This window comes from Cibotium barometz, chromosome 24 (genome assembly GCF_041138505.1).
Source record: "Cibotium barometz isolate CiBa-2024 chromosome 24, ASM4113850v1, whole genome shotgun sequence".
Lineage (NCBI taxonomy): Eukaryota > Viridiplantae > Streptophyta > Polypodiopsida > Cyatheales > Cibotiaceae > Cibotium > Cibotium barometz.
Genome location: NC_141069.1, coordinates 37,566,045 through 37,578,801, shown reverse-complemented (window position 1 = coordinate 37,578,801; position 12,757 = coordinate 37,566,045). Strand labels below are relative to the sequence as shown.

At 41.7% G+C, this 12,757-nt stretch overlaps 1 long non-coding RNA gene across 1 annotated transcript in view; it reads right to left on the bottom strand.

Annotated features, from left to right (window-relative positions):
* Positions 1-7,324: 7,324 nt before the first annotated feature.
* Positions 7,325-12,757, bottom strand: part of LOC147625257 (uncharacterized) — a 176,108-nt gene continuing 170,675 nt past the window's right edge. Inside the window, exon 2 of the long non-coding RNA XR_015268950.1 lies at positions 7,325-7,954. This is a non-coding gene — a long non-coding RNA (uncharacterized LOC147625257). The remainder of the gene's footprint in view (positions 7,955-12,757) is intronic.

Below are 12,757 nucleotides of genomic sequence, written 5' to 3'. Positions count from 1 at the left end.
CAAGTTGAACGAAGAATGCTAGTATGTACAAGCATGACGGAAATAGAGCTAATAGATTCGATGAAATGCCAAAAAGTAGCTTTTGTAGCATGATAGCTCTTTCAAGAATGAGTTTGTTTTTGGATTATGCAAATTGTTTGTGGGGTGTTGACGTATGGCACAGGTTCCTTTTTGTTGGACTCTTTTTTGGTACCCATTTCAGAGTACGTGCAAGAGATTGAAGTTTAGTCGGAGGTGAGATTATAGTGATAGGCATAGGAAATGCATTGGGACAAATAGGAGGTGTGAATGGATATGTTTGAACACTTCTGAGCTTTGGCAACCATATGGCAGCTGTGTTCTTGCCATCCCATTGGGCTTTCAAAATTTTCTTAGGTCTTTAGAGTACCCAACTCTAACACCTATGCCTGTAGACTTATGGCTGGTAATGTAATTTGATTAGGGAAAGAGTAGAATACCGATGACATTCCAAATAGTTGGAGTTGTAGGAAGAACGCTCTTTCCTTGATAGTCAGGGAGTCTACTTGTGTAGGAGCCATATTTTGAAAGTTGTCGGCTTTGTAAGACAAACTTTGACATTGCTTGTGTTTTGAGGAATAGACTCTGAACTTGATTCGGTTGCAATATCCTTCTTTTGATGTGTTGCCTTTGAGATAGAAGTGAGTAAAGGTACCCACTTGCCTTTTTCTTCCCATGTCAGTTTGGAGTATCCCTTCTTGTTCGAGACCTTCTGATGATGTCCGATTGACGCATCAGCTTGTGTTTCCACTTGGACTCTTTCAAGCTTGGTAAGGCGTGGTTTCCAGTATTGATTTGGTTTCTGTAAGTGAGGTGGTATTGACTGCTTTTGTTCTTGAGTAGATTTAGGAACATAATTATGTTTTGCTGCAGTAGTCCCTGCATTCTTCTTTGGTAGCCACAAGGTAGTAGCACCCTCGTAGTAGCCTTGTGCTTGCAGAACCTTCTTTGGGATCCACCGTTGTTGAGTGGTCTTGTTGGAGGTGGAACTGTTGGTTTTGGTGAACCTCCTCTTTAGCTTTGTATTCCTTGGATGTTCCTTGGCAGCATTGGGTCTTGGCTTGCGAGCTGCTTTAGGTAACCAGATTTGAATTCTAAGTGCTTCCCTCCTTCCGTAGCCTTGTGCATATAAGAGAGATGTTGGCACATGCCATCCTTGTGTATTGTCATTGTCATTATTCACCCAAATTATTGAATCTTTTGAGGATGTCTCTATCACAGTAGGGATGGTTTTCACCTTTTGAAAAGATGGGAGTGCCGAAGCACTTGATCCTGTAAGGTGAGTAGAATTTACCAACAAGGTGTATTGTCGTGAGTTCCAGTCTATACTCTATCTGGTGGTTCTAATCCATGATTTGCCTAGAACAACATCCACCACTACTTGGCTCTTGTTAGCAACATAAAAAGTCACGTGCATAGATTGATCCTGAATGGACATATTAATACAACACTTGCCTAGGGCTGGGGTTTCATCACCAGAGAAACTCTGGAAGTTCAATGATGCATTGGTGAGCAAAGGTTGGCCTAATGATGTCCACGCTTCATAAGACAAAACATTGCAGTCGGCTCCCGAATCTATAAGTGCATACGCTGCAAAGATTGCTCTTTGAGTAGGGATCCTTACATCAATATGAAAGGGATCTACAAAGTCTTCATCATCATTCAAGTGGATGGCCATGATAGCTGCCTTGCGGCGCTCTCGTGCTAGTGCTACTCTAGCCTTAGCTTCTTCTTTTGCTTGACTTTGTAACAAAGCTTGAGCTTTTTTACGTGTCTGACCAGCATGTATGCGTATCAGCATATCATCCGTTAGAGGTTCTTCATAGCGCTTCAAGAGGCTACCATTGATGAAGTTAGTCATTGGCTCTCCGTCTAAGGTTTCCAACCTTACTGCACCACTCGCACTAAGCTTGTTGATCACAAATGGACCAAGTCCTCGCATTTTCAGCTTGCCTTTTTGTTTCTTCAATGTATAAAGCAACACTAGATCACCTCTCCTCAAGCAACCTTTCTTCACATGCGTATCATGCCAACGCTTTTGGCGTCGTTTTTCAGCATACATGCCAATGATTGCCAATACCCTGTCTTCATCTAGCCTCTCCAATTCATCGATCCGTGTAGAGAATTCATGATCCATCCATTCAAGTTGTTTTGCAACTCGAAGTGTAGGTATAATAAATTCTATCGGAAGGATAGCGTCCAATCCAAAAACTAGATTGAAAGGTGTCGTGCCTATGGACGTTTTGTAAGCGATTCGGTAAGCCCATAGAACTGAGTGAAGTTTCTATTCCCAATCTGTTCTATGTCCCTCAACAATTTTTGTAAGCACAGTGCAAAGAGTCTTGTTTGTGCTCTCAGCTTGACCATTTGCTTGCGGGTGATAAGGCGCTGACCTCTTATGGATGACCATAAAGTCTTCCAAAAGAAAGGTAATGACTTCATTGCACACCTTGGTCACTCACAATCTCAATAGGTAAATCGTAGCGTGTAAACACATGTTCGTATAAAAACTTTGCAGTGGTTCTAGCATCATTTTTTACTATGGCTTTTGCTTCTACCCACTTCGTAAGATAATCTGTGGCTACAATGATATACTCAGCATGTGTATGGCGTGCTGGTGGTTTAATCGGTCCCACAAAATCAATTACCCATTTGGCAAAAGCTCTAACCCCCATAATTGGTCTCAATGGCATGTCCTCATCCTTGGTAGGAGGTTTGGCTCTTTGACATTGATCACATCGTTTGACATACTCTGTTGCATCATGAAAAAGCATAGGCCACCATAGTCCTGACCATAGTATAAGTTTGGCAGTTGTTTCTCCACAGAAATGTCCACCCCCAACTCCTGAATGTGCATGAGTCAATACACTAAGGTAGTCACTCTCACAAACACAAGTCTGTAGGTTTCCATCTTTTCCCCCTTTTGTACAGCTGGCCTTCAATAATCTGAAAACTCACTGCTTCTACCTCTATGGCTCTCTTTCTATGCCTAGGCATCTTATCGTCTGTATGACCCTGCGTCAAATACTTCACAATGTACGAACTCCAATTGGGTGTTGTTGAAATATAAAATAGAGTCACATGAGGAATGGGTTTCCTTTGTTGACAAATTTTACAATTCCATACGTACTCTTCTGTATCAGCATGAAGTGTTGGCCACCAATATCCTTCCCACAAAACTCTTTTAACCGTATCCTTTCCAGAGACATGTCTGCCTCAAGCTCATGTGGACATATGAGATAATCTCATCGTATTGATCAGGGTCAGGGCATAGACGAAGTATTCTATCTTTTCCTAATTTATACAATCGTCCAGAAAGAAGCTTATAAGGAGCACAATGCTCTAAGGTCATTATCTTTTCATTGGTGGGACTAATGGAGTTAACAAATCCAGTCTCGTTAAAACTTGAATGATGGGTTCTGCCCATCTTGGTGCTGTCTCAACCAAGAATAGAGTAGCGTTAGGAATATCATCATCTATACCAATGGGTGCTTCTCCTGAAGTTATCATGGAAAGATGATCAGCCTAACCATAAACTTGCATTTATCAGGGTTAAGGCATATGCGATACACTCTGCATTTCTCAAAGATTTTTTTGAGATGCTCTATGTGTTCTTCTCTGTTTATGGAATGCACACACAAGTCATCCATGAATATTTCAAAAAATAATCGCAGGTATTCTTTGAACGCATGGCTCATCAACCTCTGAAAGGTGGTTGGAGCGTTAGTCAAACCAAAAGGCATGACTCTATATGCAAACACTCCCCATTCTGTAGCAAATGCAGTTTTGTATTGATCCTTGGGATCAATAGATACCTGGTTGTAGCCCGAAAATCCATCAAGAAAACTGTATGCCTTCTTACCAGCTACCCTCTCTAATACATGATCAGTGAGTGGAAGCGGATAGTGGTCCCGGACAGTAGCAGCATTTACTTTCTTTAGATTGACACCTACTCGTAGTTTTCCATTCTTCTTAGGTACTACCACAATCGGTGAAACCCATCTGTATGTTCAATCTCATTAATAAATTCAGCCTCGCTAACAGCTTGTCAATCTCTTCTTTGATCTTTTTGGTAAAATTATCGTTATATGTGTAAGGATGCTCCTTGGACGGCTTGGCATCCTCTCGCATGGGAATTGTATGTTGGGGCAGATCTTTGGATCTACCCCCTTAAGCTCTTTGTAACTCCAAGCAAATATATATCGATACTCTCTCAGAGTAGAGATTAGCAATTCTTCCTCCGCTTGGGTTAAGTCTGTGGCAATCCACACGTTATGTGGCTCTTTGCTTGGTTCTGCCAGGTCTATTTTCTTGGCGTCCTCAGGGCCATCATAGGAAACTCTTGGTTCCTCAGGTTTCTGTCGAATAGGTTGTTGCAAGACTATTTTTCGATCTTGTATGGTGAATTTCTTGAAATACTAAAACACACTCATGTACACATACACTCACGTCTTGCATGCATCACTACCCCCCACAAATACAAATACAAAGATAAAAACAAATGCATCTCTCTCTCTCTCTCCTCTCTCTCTCTCTCTCTCTCTCTCTCTCTCTCTCTCTCTCTCTCTCTCTCTCTCTCCCCCCATACACTCAAGTTTACACAAACTAAAACACACTCACATAATACACTCTTAATACACACAAGTCACCTGTACACTAGACTTTAAACTCATTTGCAATGGCTTCATCAATCGGATCTCGAAAAGCTCGTCAACAACCTGATGTCGTTAACATTTCTCAACCGACATTGTCCAAGAGCACTTAAAATGCAAGGCCAAGTGATATTGTCTCAAATGTGGTCCACGAAACAATTATTGCAGGCTCCTCTACCCCATAGAGCTCATGAAAAGGGTTGTCACGCAATCGGTGGAAGAGGAGGATGAGAACTGTCCTCCCTACCTGAAAATTTTGGGAGGCTGGTGCAAACTGAGATGTTGCAGGATTGGTTGTCTTCACACTTTTTTGATGATGTGAGACTTCCACCTGACCATTGAATAGGCTCTGTGCAAATCTAGCCATTTGAATTGCAAACGACCATCTTTTGGAACTTGAAGAGAGCTTCAATAGGCATGGTTATGTGCCATCGATGGGAGAGTTCATTGTTTCTGAGAGTTTTCCCAGAGGGAAGCCCCCCAAGAACATAACCCTAAGAACGCGAGATGGAAAAATGGATTTTGGTGGCAACAATTGAATATGTTTGATGAAAAGCTCAAAGAAACATAGAAGTGGATTCATGCTAAGGGGGGCTGAGCTGCAAGCAAGAGAAGCACAGGAAGCGGTACGAGGGTAAGAGCTTCATCTACTCTTCCCTATTTGTGTTGGCGACTACACCCTTGTCGTGAGCTCTATGGGAGGCACCGGCAAAAACGATCTCTGATTGAGGATCTTTCTTCGCGGGAGTAAAGCTATAGGGGAACTATACTGTCCTATTGGACATGGACAATATTTTTCAGGCCGAAAATGCGTTTCAGGCGCGTTAGGACCTCCGGTTTTCAGAAAGCAGGCGATTTCGAGCACTACGGGTAAGTCATCGATTCTATGCAAAACTCTGTTTTAAGAACTAAAGGAAGATAGATTGGTTGTGTAGACGTTGTGTGTGTTGCAAGGAGGTCAACAGTTGCCATTGGGTGTATGTATGCACATTGAGGTCACTGGTTGTGACATTTGAGTGTAGTACAGTACCGCAGAAAATACAGCAGTTTGTGTAGGACAAACCAGAGTGCTGTTCTGGTAAATTTGTGTGTCTGGCAAGATGTCAAATGATGGCATAAACCAGATTGTTGCTGAGAAGCTTGATAAGAACAACTTCCATGCTTGAAGGTTTAGGTTGACAAATTTCCTAATGGGAAAGGGTTACTGGGACTACATAGAAGGTGAGCATGAAGAGGCACCGGAGATCAATCCGACTGCTCTGCAGATGTGTAAGAGTTCAAGGATTGGAACTAATAAGGAGCCAGAAAAGTTATGTATTGGCTCTCTATCAGTATATAAGACACCATGATTGGGCACATACAGGATGCCAAAAAGTCCCCCAAGGAGGCGTGGGACACCTTGGTAAAACTCTATGAAATGAATACCAAGGCACGAAAGATACAGTTGAAGAATGAACTTCATACTATGGAGAAAAAGAGTATGTATGTGAATGACTATGCATTGAAGATCAAGGGTATTGTGGAATCCCTTGCATCTATCAATGTTTCAGTAGATGATGATGAAAAGGTGCACGTGGATGCTTTTATTGTGTGGTAAGCCTGGACATGTGCAGGAGAGGCAGATTGTTATAAGAAGCAGGCTGACATGCAAAATGGGAAATTGCAGCAAAACAACTATGCATCCTCAAGCAGAAACAATGAGGATAATGAAAGGTTGTTTGTTATGTAGCATGTCGTTAATGCCATGTCTGAAAATGTTGAAGCAGCACATAAAGATGATGTATGGTACGTTGATTCAGGTGCTTCGAACCACATGATAAGTCATGGGGAGTGGTTCAAGGAGATGAAAAACTTTGAAAGACCACGTTTTGTGGAAATAGGGGATGACACTGCTCATCCAATTACCCATGTTGGAGATGTGCCATTGTCTATGCAGGATGGTACCTTGCAGATGTTCTTCATGTTCCAAACATAACAAAGAATCTGGTTTCAGTTGGCCAGATGATTGAGTAGGGTTTGCAAGTTTGGTTTAACCTTGATGGTTGTTATGTTGAAGACTTTAAAGACAAGTGCAAGTTGGTTGCAAAAGGCAACAAGGCAGGCAGAATGTTTACATTGAATGTAAACATGCCTAAAGTGAGTGCTGCGATGTTTGCAAATGGTTCAGGAATTGTTGCAGACACTGACATTTGGCATAAAAGAATTGGACATGTGAATGTGCAAAGAATGAAGTCTATGCAGACTAAAGAAATTGTGACAGGGCTGCCAAAGTTTAAAGTTGAAGGTATGCAGAAAATATGTGAAGCATGCCAATTTGGAAAGCAAACAAAGCATGTATTTCCACGTGATAGAAATGTGAGCAAAATTTCAGAGTTATGGTTGAAAAGAAAACAGGGAAATATGTAAAGTGCCTAAGGTCAAATGGAGGGGGAGAGTACTTCTCCAATGAGTTCTGTAAATTTTTTAAGAAGAATAATATTTAGAGACAGTTTACATACAGATACACTCCGTAACAAAATGGAGTTGCTGAGCAGAAAAACAGGCACATTGCTGAGATTGCGCGAGCATTGATGGGAGAGAAGAATATGCCGCATAGCTATTGGTCTGAGGCTGTTTCTACAGCAGTTTACATCATGAACAAGACTCCATTTCTATCAATTTTAGTGCTTGTCCATGGAGACACTACTTGAGCTTCCATTTCTTGTGTTTTTTTCCCTAAAATAAGAGAAAACACTAGCAAAGTTCTCTAAAATATGTTCCTTGTGAGTGTTATTTGGGACATAAAAAATATTTTACTCATCAAATATCACATTATGAGGAATATACAACCCTTTTTTAAAGCATCAATTTATATCCTTTAGATTCATGCAAACATGTAGTGCAAACACACTTCATTGCTTGTGGATGCAACTTAGTCCTTTTATCCTTTGGATTATGAACATAACCAAAGCATCCAAGAATTATACCACAACATGATGATATTTGGTGTACCACTTGTTGCAAAGAATCATACCGCAAATGAGTGATATTTCTATCAAATTTGTGATAAAGCAAGTAGCCATCTCCACTGCAGCATCTCCATGGTAGCTCTGCAATTGAAGCCCCTCCTAGGTTTGATTATGGTCTTTTTTGCACTCACATCCATTATGCTTTCACAATACCTTCTCTTCATCCATTTCCTTAGTTGTTTTTCTCTTACTACTATCCTTGTAGCCTTTTTCCTATCAAATTTAGTGCTCGTCCATGGATACACCACTTGAGTTTCCATTTCTTGTCTTTTTGCCCTAAAATAAGAGAAAACATCAGCAAATTTCTCTAAAATATGTGTTGGAATTAGGGTTGCAGGAAAGCACACAAAGCTTGGAGAAGAAGCAGCAAGAATGCACACAACACAAAGTATTAGATTGTGTCAATGTACAAAAGATAAGTTAGCCCTAGAATGATGGGCGTATATACAAGCCGGGGGAAAAAACCTCCTAAAGAGGGAAAAAGTGCCCCGGCGGTCCTAAGTGTGTTCACACACATCACTGCCTATATATATATGGCAACAAATCCCCCCTGGGAGTGATGGTGTGAATGAGAGCTGGCACTCATGTATAGGGGAGTGCCATGCCCGAAGTAGATCAATCCACAAAGGGGAGCAAGCCCAAAGCTTTGCGAAAATCTTCGAAGTTCTCACGAGGAAGCGCCTTTGTGAAAAGATCGGCGAGGTTGTCCTGTGTTGGCACATAGGCCAAGCTGCTCTCCTGCTGAGAGTCTCTCCCTGACATAGTGATAATGCACCTCAATGTGCTTTGTGCGAGCATGAAAAACTGGGTTTCTCGCAACTGCCAATGCGCTCTAACTGTCAGTGAAGATGGAGGTGGCAGACTCCTATCCCCAACACCCAAGTCAGCCATAAGCCGTCTGAGCCACACACACTCAACCGTAGCTGTGAAAGCTACCCTGTACTCAGCTTCACAACTAGAAGTGGCCACAGTAGGTTGCTTCTTGCTCAACCAAGATATGCATGAGCTACCGAGCATGAAACAAAAACCACTTGTGGACACTCTTGTGTCATAGTAACCAGCCCAATCTGAGTCCGAAAAAGCATGTAAATCTGGCGGCAACGATCCCCTCTTGGGATAAAACAACCCAAGATGTATGGTGCCACATTAGGAAATTTTTGAGCTCGTTTTGGGGCCCTGTAAGAAAGTTTGACCGGAATATTCCCTCCAAAAAGGGGCACTGGATAAAATTTTTGCAGGGAAATTTTTGAGCTCGTTTTGGGGCCCTGTAAGAAAGTTTGACCGGAATATTCCCTCCAAAAAGGGGCACTGGATAAAATTTTTGCAAAAAATTTTATCCAGTGCCCCTTTTTGGAGGGAATATTCCGGTCAAACTTTCTTACAAGGCCCCAAAATGAGCTCAAAAATTTCCTAATGCTTAAGTAGCGAAAGATGCGTTTAACTGCCTTCCAATGCTGAGACCCTGGGCTATGCATAAACCTGCTCACCTATGAGACTGCAAACTGAATGTCCGGCCTCGTAATGCATACATAAATGAGGCAACCAACAGCTGTCTGATAGAGTGTGATATCAAAGTGATCTCCAGCATCATGAAGACTCAACTTCAAACCTGTCTCCATTGGAGTAGCAATAGGCTTGTAGTCTTCAAGGCCAAATCTCCGCAACAATGTCTCAATATACTTTGTCTGACACAAAGCAATACCTCCATCACACTGCTTAAATTGTATCCCCAAATAATGATGCAAATGCCCTAAATCTGACATCTCAAAAGAGGCATTCAAATCAGCCTTAAAATCAACAATATGACTCTCATTTGGTCCTGTGAGCAGCATGTCATCGACATAGAGAGCAATGATTAGATGTACACCATCCACACATTTAACATACAAAGTGCTTTCTGTTGGACTATTCTGAAACCCATGTGCAGTCAAATATGCATGTATCTTTTCATACCAAAGCTCGTGGAGCTTGCTTTAAACCATATAAAGCCTTTTTCAACCTGCACACTTTGTTTTCCTGTCCTCTTTGAACAAAACCACGAGGTTGCGATACATACACCTCCTCATGCAAATCTCCATTCAAGAACGCAGTCTTTATGTCCAGCTGATATACATTCCAACCATTATGAGCTGCCAATGCACAAATGCTACGAATGGTAGTCATACGACAAGTGGGAGCAAAGGTCGCATCAAAATCAATGCCCTTTTCTTGAGCATAACCCTTTGCAACAAGTCTAGCCTTATAGCGATCAACACTGCCATCTGGCTTTCGTTTCAACTTAAAAACCCACTTACATCCAATGGCCTTTTTACCAATAGGCAAATCACACAAAGACCATGTACCATTCTTCATTATAGCATCATATTCACTTTGCGTTGCAGCTAACCAATTTTTTGATTTTTGTGTCTCATCAAATGAAAGAGGTTCTTCCTCTTCACACATACTAGAAACAGCCAAAGCATAACAATCTGATGCATAAGAGGCATGCTAAAAACCTGAACGAGTACGACTAGATATAGGTGCATCAATTTTACTATCACACAAGGTTTGCACCAGCCATTTAGGCATACCTCTAGCCTGCTACATCCTGTAAATCTGCATTAGAAATAGGCTGATCTATGATGTCGTTTGAAATCTGCATAGGCTGAATATTTGCCTCATTTAGGACTTACATTTGAATTTCCACCTATAAATAGAGGCAACAATGTATCAAATACATCCCGTGAGCTCACACCTGTCTCTTTGGTACATGATAACAAAGACTGCATAGCATCTTCCACAAAAACAACATGTCGAATAATCAAGATACGTTTTGACTGCAGATGATACAATCTGTAACCTTTGCTCTCAGCACTGTAACCAACAAAAATGCATTTGATAGCCTTATCATCCAATTTCTTGCATTGTTGCACAGGCACTAAAGCATAGGCCAAGCAACCAAAGACACTAAAGCATAGGCCAAGCAACCAAAGACACGCAAGTGACCAATAGAAGGCTTCCTGCCATGCTAAGCTTCGTATGGAGTAATAGACTGCAAGGCCTTAGTGGGACACCTATTGAGTACATATGCAGCACACATGACAGCCTCAAGCTAAAACGCATGTGGCAAAGCTTGGCTCTTGACCATACATCGTGCCATCTCCATAAGTGACCTGTTTTTCCTCTCAGCAACACCATTTTGCTGAGGGGTATACGGCACTGTACATTGGTGTTGTATCCCACGACTAGCCAAAAATGCATCAAACTCTTTAGACAAGTGCTCCCCCCCTCGATCAGAACGGAGGGTGCCCATAGCACAATTGGATACATTTTCAACCATAAGAAAAAACTGTTTGAAGCACAAAAACACTTCGGACTTTGCCTTCAGTGGATATACCCATGCATGCCTTGAGTAATCATCAATGAAAGTCACGAAGTACAAGTGTTTACCAAATGACAGAGTTTGCATAGGCCCACATACATCACTATGTACAAGTTGCAATTTGCGAGTGGCCCGCACAGAACCATCCTTTGGAAACGTAGAACGCTGCATTTTGCCCAAAATACAGCCTTCACAAACATGTTTCAATGGTGCCTCAAGAGGGGGCAATGAAGCAACCATATCAAATTTCTGCAAACGCAGCAAATTAGCAAAGTTCAGATGACCAAAATGAGCATGCCATAGTTTTGCATCTGAAACTACCTTTTCATCAGAAACTGCATTTGCTGAATCTTCCACACACTTGTCATAAGAATTGAGCCTATACAGCCCACAAAACAAGGTGCCAGATGCAATAATCGTATCACCAGAAGTCAAATCATGAACAGTACATCTGTCATCCACAAATTTGACTACAAATCCAAGTCTAGCAAGCGCAGAGACAGACAATAGATTCTTCTTTATCCCTGGCACATACAAAGCATCTGAAAGTGTGAAAGCGCTGCCATTTGCAGCAGTAAGCATAATTTTACCAACGCCCTTCACTGGGTAAGAAGCATTATTGGCACATGTGACAGTATTCCCATTAGAGACAGCCTCAAGACAAGTGAACATATCATGATGTGAGGTAATGTGCTTTGTAGCAACACTGTCAAAATACCATACATTAGAGTCAACTGCCAAACATGCATCATGTATAGATGGGTCATACTGGCAATACACGCTAAACGCCCATTCTATATCCTGCACAACAGTTGCAGAATCTGCATTTGTAGAAGCATCCGCTATTGTGGCTGCATTTGACTCTTTCTTCTTTGCCTCTTTAGCCTTTAGCTTAGGACAATTCTTAATGACATGATCATTTGCCTTACAATAGTTGCACCTGATCTTTTTCTTGCTTTTATCAAGAGCCTTCTCAGACTTATTGTTGCTACCTATGGAAGGAGAAGAAGTTGCAGACCTATTAATAGGAGAAGAAACAGTGGAAGGGGCTGCCTTACCACTTCTTCTCTGCTGCTGGGCAGCAATAAATGCTTGATCAACTGCACGCTGCCTGGCCCTGTTTTATCTGGACTGCGCTTCTTGCAAGAGCTTGTTGACTAAAGTATCATACTTGACAGCATCAGGTCTGTCCTCAGTAAGAAGTCTCCACGTGGAAGCAAAAGTCTGATATGTCTTAGGTAAAGCATCAAGAACAGTCTGCACAAGAGAATAATCTGGAATAATCTCACCTGCAGAAATCAACTGTTCTTTGAGATCTTTAATCTCAGCAAGAAAAACATTCATGTCATCATCTTCCTGCATAATCTTCAATTCTAGCTCTTTACGCAGGTAAGAGATTTTTGCCTCATTACGACCTGCATACAAACCAGATAGAATATCCCAAGCCTGTTTTGTTGTTTTAGCTGAACGAATATGTGGGGTGATGTTACGTTTGATAGAAAGTGCAATCAAGGCATGAGCCTGCGCATCTTTACCATCGCAACGAGCTTGTTCAGCAGTGGGTAGAACAGCAGCAACAGTAGAGCTGCTAGAACCTGCAACATCCTCAATAGATCCTATATCCACAGAACTTGGACGTACATCCATACCCTATACAATGTTCCATACTCCTTTTGCAACCAAAACATGCTGCATCATGTATGCCCAAAGTGGGTAGT